Genomic DNA, 7,387 nt, shown 5'->3' with positions numbered 1-7,387 from the left:
AGCAAACAACCAAGTGAACCCTCCGGCTGCGTCCAGTAGACGAGACACACCGTCTGGGCCGGGAGCTTTCCGAGCATTCAGACTCTTAAACTGCTTCCTCGCATCTGCTTCATGAATATGAAGGGTTGTGGTGGGAGGAGGTGGTGTGAAATCCTCTTTTGTGTGGGGTGAGGAGGGGGGTGTTGTAAAAGTCCCCAAGAGCAATGATGAGAGAGTCCGGGAATGTCCGCTCCATGTGCAGTATCTGCTCCGCGAGTGCGCACTGAGCTGCCTGCGCATCCGCATCTGGCGGGATGTAAACAGCGGCCAAGATGAATGAAGCAAACTCCCGCGGAGAATAAAACGGTTTGCAGTGAATAAAAAGGTATTCCAGAGAGGAAGAGCAGTGCTGAGCAATCACTGTTACATCTGTGCACCAGCCACTATTAATGTAGAAGCAGACACGTCCACCTGTGGTCTTACCAGAGAGAGAGGCCTGCCGGTCCGCGCGCAGCAGATGAAAGCCCTCCAGCTTGAGCGCGCTGTCCGGGATGTCCTCACAGAGCCACGACTCCGTAAAACACAAGACACAGGAGGAGGCAACGTCTCTGTTCATGCTTCTCATCAGGGCCAGCTCGTCCATCTCATTCCTGAGTGAGCGTACGTTGGAAAGGAAGATCCCAGGAAGAGCAGTTCGCAGTCCGCGTCTCCTCAGACGCACGAGTGCGCCGGCTCGCTTTCCTCGCTTTCGGCGTCTCACTTTCCTGATCAGAGTCTGCAGTAAATCTGCCGCAGATGCGACAAATATTGGAAGTAAATCCACAGGTGTTGTAGTCCTGTAGTTAAGAAGCTCTTCTCTAGTGTAAGAATATCCAGAGGAGTGCCCAGACACAGAAGTTATGCACAAAAACAAAACAGAAGTAACGCACTGAAGCACCGGGGCATCCATACGCGGCGGCGCCATCTTGGAACAAGGGACTTGTCTTTGAAAGGTAGAGTGTTAATTACTAAAGCTGAAGGGATATCCCGATGAACATATGCTGCTCTCTCCTTACATCTGGATAAGAAAAGTAGTAAAGATATTGACCGTATGCTCTTTAATTTTATATGGAAAAACCGTACGCACTATATTAGAAAAACTGTTGTGATGAATAAGTACGAATCAGGTGGGCTTAACGTCTTAGACTTTTCTACTTTAAATAACACTTTCAAAATTAATTGGGCCAAACATTTTCTTAAAACCCTACCTCTATCTGGAACTTTATACCATACCACATTTTCTCTCGTTTTGGTGGCTTTACTTTTATTTGAAATTGTAATTACAATGTTGAGAAAGTCCCTGTAAAGCTTTCATCCTTCCATAAGCAGGTCCTCTTAGCGTGGACCCTCATTTATAAACACAACTTCTCACCTCACAAATACCTTATCTGGAACAACAGAGATATTTTATAGAAAAATAAATCACTTTTCCTGGAAACTTGGCTCCAAAATGGGATCCTATTGGTGGCTCAGCTGGTTAGTAAAGAGGGACAACTACTTACTTACAACGACTTTATTGCACTATATAATTTTCCAATCAGTGTTCCAGATATCAAGCGGAAGACAGTCTGGATGGTCCCCCATAAATATTTGATTGTAAATAAGGTGAAAGAAGTCTCTTTTAAAATTCGACATACATGTTATCCAGCCAGTCACTACATGGTCAAATTTAAAAGGGACATAAATACTAATTGTACTTTCTGTGGGGATCATCCAGAAACGGTGACACATCTTTTTTGGTACTGTTCTTTTACACAGAGATTCTGGAAGGAATTTAGCAGCTTTGTTATTGTCCATATTTTAAGGGAGTTTTCTTTACGATGGGAAAATGTTTTATTCTGTTTCTTTAAGTTCCCCAAGAAGTATGAGAAATGTTTTTTATGATAAATTTCTTAATACTTTTAGCTAAATTTTTTATCCATAAATGTAAGTTTACTAACAAAACACCATATTTCTGTCATTATTTTAAGGATGTGCACATGCACATACAATCAATATCAGACTGCACCAACAAAAAGGCTCTCACAACAATATATGTATGTGAATTTTTGCGTGTATTCTTATAATTGTTACCTTTTTCTTTCACCCTTGGCTTTTTGTGTTCATGTTCTGTTGTATACTTCATCTGTTCGTATGTTGTATACTCATTGTTTGTTAAATAAAGTTTTAAAAAAAAGACACGCTTTGTTTAGACCCCCAAAATCCTTTCCACGCCCACCCCCGTGACATCACGCTCCAAAGCCCTGTTACGTCACAGAACGTGGTGATGTCATAGTGACAGTCCTTTCATCCTTTGATGTTCAAGTCTATAAATAGAGGACAGCTGTCAAAGGGAATTCATTAAGCTATCGTTTTGTTGGAGTGATACAGCACATAAAAAAGCAGAAATGAGTTCGAAAGCTAACAAAGACAGAAATGTTAATTTCTCGAAAACAATGGTTAAAAAAAGTGAAAAAGAAAAAGAAACATATGCCAGACAGTTCGAGCAAAGACTGCAGCCAATGATCGACGAGGTTGAAAAGCTCAAAACTGAGCTTGACTACTTCAAAAACCTGCATACAGTCAATAAGAAACGGATCGAGGATCTAACAAAAGAAAACAATGAACTTTTGCAGAATAATAAGCTGCTGGGTTCGGTCTTGGATGACAGGACAAACATCGCAGACAGGTTGGACTCGATAAAAGATGACCACGAAGCTCTGGTAAAGTTCCGCGCAGAGACGGAGAAAACTCTGGCTGAGCTTAAAGAAAAACACGAGGACGAAGTCCAAGTCCTGCAAGGACTGCTGGAAACAGAGAAAGAAAAGGTGGCACGTCAGCAATTTCACAACAGCCAAGTTGTTGAATTATTATTGAAACGCCACAAAGAGGAAAAAAATAAGATGCAGCAGTTTTACCAGGAAAATACTAAAAAACTGGAAAACAAAGCAAATGCTGCAGACAGGAAGTTAGAAGAGGTGATCAACATGTATGACTCCAAAATAGAAAAGCTGCAGACGGCAGTAAAAAATAGTAGAGGTGTGACCGTCAATGCGGTTAAGGAACGCGAGGAAGAACGTCAATCCTCGCAGTGTTGGATTGACGGTGTTTTGTGGCATAATACACAGTTACAAGACGAAAATGAATTTATGGTTAAAAACATGAAAGAATTAACAGAGGAGAAAGGTCAAATGGGCAAAGTGATAGACGACCAAAAGGCCCAGAATATGGCGATCAAGCAGAAATGCCAGAGTAATATTAGAGCTCTGGCCTTGGAAAAGAAAATGAAGGCTATGCTTGAAGACGAAGTTGATTCTTTGAAAAAGAAAATTGAAGACGTCAAAAAGGCCCTAAGCACAGAGCAGGAAAACCACAGAAAGACAGCAGTGGACCGGCACAAAGTAAAAGCGGCACACAATCAGGCACTGGCTGAAAAGGTGGCGCTGGAAGAGAAACTGCGCTCCACAAAAAAGCAACGGGAAAGATTTATATCCAAAGTGAATTGGCTGGAGAAGAAAGAGCGCTACTTCCAAGAGGAATTGTGCCAGTGCGTTTTGTCCTTTGAAAAGGCATTTCCACATGAAGGTCACTTGAGAGGAAAAGAAAAGGTGGAATTTAGGGATATGTTCCACTACTTGAAAAAGAAATACGTAGACGGAGTGGAAGGCACCCCCTTTGTTGGAACAACGGAGTTTCTTGAAAAACAGCTGAACTGTCTACGTATCAGATGCAAGGATCTAGATGCAGCTTTACTAGCTAAAACACGGGAGCTGGAATCATTTAAAAAGCAGTACAATGACATGGTAAAGTCTTCCGAGTACGCTTTATTCCGACAAAGAGAGGAGCTCATTGGACCAGTGAACCAGATTATCCAAAAGGCTGCCAATGAAGAAAAAGAGATAGGTCATCTAAAATCTAGAGTGAAAGACGCTCAACTCCAGCTTAAATTAGAAAAACAGAAAGGACAAAAGCTGGCATCGTTGGACCATAGAAGCATGATGGGGAGATGTTCTGAGGAGACTCCGTCTCAGATTAATCCTCGTCCACTTCCAGGGAAAACTACATTTATTCAGGTACGTCCAAGACACCCTGGCAGAAGTGCAGGTATGGCTTCCCCAGTGAATCCTCCTGTAGAGTCTCCATCAACACCACCTTTCCTCAATTCTGATGATGGATTACCACCAGTTGATTGTTAAAAATTAACTGCTAAAATAGGCCATTAGAAGTATACTTCATCTTGTCTCCCTATATCATGGGTGGGCATTCTCAGTCCACGAGGGCCGGTGTCCCTGCAGGTTTTAGATCTCACCTTGGCTCAACACACCTGAATCACATGATTAGTTCGTTACCAGGCCTCTGGAGAACTTCAGGACATGTTGAGGAGCTAATTTAGCCGTTTAAATCAGCTGTGTTGGTTCGAGGACACATCTAAAACCTGCAGGGACACCGGCCCTCGTGGACTGAGATTGCCCACCCACCCCCAACCGGTCGCAGCAGATGGCCGCCCCTTCTTGAGCCTGGTTCTGCCGGAGGTTTCTTCCTAAAGGGAGTTTTTCCTCCCCACTGTCGCCCAGTGCTTGCTCAAAGGGGATCATTGGATTGTTGGGGTTTTCTGGCTTTTACTGTAGTGTTTTTACCTTACAGTATAAAGCAGCTTGAGGAGACTGTTGTTTTGCCATGATGCAATATAGTATTAAATATGACTACATTTTAAAAACATCTATTATAGCATCAAAGTAAAACAAAAAAACTAAATGAAATGAATCAAAATGTCTAATCTGGCAAAACAAGAAAAGAAAAAAGGTTTCACCTTTAAATAAAAATCCAAATCACAAACACATTCAGATTTTTGTTGTGTGTGTTTTTTTGTGTATGTTGTCACGTATAAAATCGTTGCACTCTGTCTCGGTGTCTGCCCGGCCGGCTCCGCAAGGCTACATATGTTTATTGTGTTGCTGCTTTCTTCCACTCGTCATTCTGCCTGGGCGGAGCTCAGGCCCACGCACCTGTCTGCAATTACGCTGCAACGTGTCCTGTCTGTATGGAGACTGAGAGCTGCCAGAGTAATAATGTAGATACAGGCCTCTTTCTCCTTCTGCTGCTGTTCATGCTTTTATTCCATTGATGTTGCTATCATTTGTAAATATATTTATTTGCTCTTATTTTATCAATTTACTGTCGTTCATGTATTTAATCTTCTTTGTATTTAAATATGATTTTTTTTAAGTAATGCCGCGAGATGGACAGTTAAATAAAGGTTTCATTGAATTAAAAAAAAGATTTAAAGATGACTGGTGGCGGAAGCAGAGCACAGACTGTCTGTGAGAATCTATCGCCATCGTGTGGTGCAGAGATATATTGCCATTGAATTTAGACAACGAAAGCTTGGCTCACAGAGCAGCTGCAACACGAACAAAAAACATTAAATAGCAACATGATATATTATATTATATTATATTATATTATATTATATTATATTATATTTATAGCTGTCGAAATTAACGCGTTAATTGCGATAATTAAATTTTGGAATTAATTACGTTAGAATATTTAACTATTTAGCGCAACACGCAGATAAGTCGCTCCCATAATTCCACTTGATTTGTTTACCGCGCCACTGAAAATGGAGAAGCAGGAAGCGGATGGCCTTCTGGATGGGGAATTTAAATACAAGAAGAACATAGATGGGACAATAAACAAACGCGTTGTAATTTGCACTCACTGTAGTAAAGAGTTTCAATTTCACCGTTCAAATTCGACCTTAAAATACCACCTTAATGCCAAACACGCGTTTGTCGGGGCAGCAGCTTCACCCGGCCTGCGTCAGACCACTCTTAGTGAACGCAGGCCACTCGGTAAGTCTTCTTTGGACAAACTGACCGACAATATAGCCAAATGGATAGCAAAGGACTGCAGACCGCTAAGCATTGTGGAGGACAAGGGCTTTGCGGATGTTTTAAAGGTTGCATCTCAGGACGCGTCCTACAAGCCCCCAGCGAGAAGCACAATAACAATTCGAATCCACGAACTGTATGAAACGGAGAAAAAGAAAAAAGAAGAGGCTTTAGTTCACACAGAATGCGTGGCTCTGACAGGAGACCACTGGACATCATTGAGTAATGACAATTACCTGGGAGTTACTGCGCATTTAATCACTGAAGCCTGGGGTCTGACATCCTTTGCGCTGACTATAATGAAAACGGAAGAGCGGCACTTTGCGGAGGCTTGTGCAGAGCAGTTCCAGACTGTTGCTCGCAGGTGGAGAATTGAGGAGAAGGTGACAACAGTAGGCACGGACAGTGCGCGCAATATGATCGCCGCGGCTCGCATCATGCCATTCAATCACATGCCGTGTACCGCGCACATTCTACAGAGATGCATCACAGTGAGTCTCGCAGACAGTGGCTTTGTCACTGCGCTGGCCAAATGCCGCAAAATTGTTGGCCATTTTAAGCACAGCCCAGCAAACACAGCAGAGCTGAACGCAGAGCAGGTGTCACTGGGGCGCAAGCAGGAGCCGTTGGCCCAGGACGTGCCTACGCGCTGGAACTCCACGCTGGAGATGGTGAAGCGCTTGATCCGCAACCAAACTGCAGTAACCGCGACTCTGGATAAACAAAAGCATAAACTTGTCCTCCTGACGCCTCCAGAGTGGGACAAACTCCAGAGACTGGAGACACTTCTAGAGCCCTGCAGGTGAGCCTGTCATTGTGACCATAATTGTAGGTTTAGATTAAATGTATCAAACATACATCTTAAATCAGTTTTGTTATTATGAAAATGTCTTATTTAAAAAATAAATGAAATCAAATATTTTATTAATATTACCTAGTATTAAAAAGCTTTTTTTAATTTGCTGTCTTATCTGTGTGTGTGTGTGTGTGTGTGTGTATTCCACTGCAGATATGTGACTGAACTGCTGGGAGGAGAGGCCTACGTCTCCTGCTCTGTAGTTCTACCAGCCTTCTGCCACCTGCGCCGTGTCATGGAAGTAACTGATGAGGACCCTGCATATGTGGTGAGGTTTAAAGAGAAGTTTAAGGAAGACCTTGCTTCCCGCCAGGAACATACCAACTATGCATGGCTCCAGATCGCAACTGCACTGGACCCACGTTTTAAAGACCTACGCAGTGTGCCCAAGACTGACAGAGAAGCAGTGTGGACCACACTGGCAGGCATGCTGCATGAAGACTCTCCTAGAAGATCACACACTGCAGAAGAAGGTCCAGCCAAGAAGACTGCAACCCCCCCACTGTGCTTTGCCCTGATATCTGCAGTGTGAGGTTGGATCGCTCATTCTCATCCTCACACTGATGCCACTTATTTCGGTCTTTGTTTGACATAAAAGGGCATATTTGTCACTTTATTGCAACTATATTTGCACTCTTGA

At 42.9% G+C, this 7,387-nt stretch overlaps 1 protein-coding gene across 1 annotated transcript in view; it reads left to right on the top strand.

Moving 5' to 3' along the window:
• The first annotated feature begins 4,012 nt into the window (after positions 1 to 4,012).
• The window catches only part of loxl5a (lysyl oxidase-like 5a), a 56,629-nt gene continuing 53,254 nt past the window's right edge, over positions 4,013 to 7,387 (top strand). The window contains exon 1 of the mRNA XM_082525488.1: positions 4,013 to 4,070. The gene's annotated coding sequence lies outside the window, so the exon portion shown is untranslated. The remainder of the gene's footprint in view (positions 4,071 to 7,387) is intronic.

The sequence above is a fragment of the Aulonocara stuartgranti genome (assembly GCF_965226115.1).
Source record: "Aulonocara stuartgranti genome assembly, chromosome: 23".
Taxonomy (NCBI): Eukaryota; Metazoa; Chordata; class Actinopteri; order Cichliformes; family Cichlidae; genus Aulonocara; species Aulonocara stuartgranti.
This window is presented reverse-complemented; position numbering and strand designations above follow the sequence as displayed.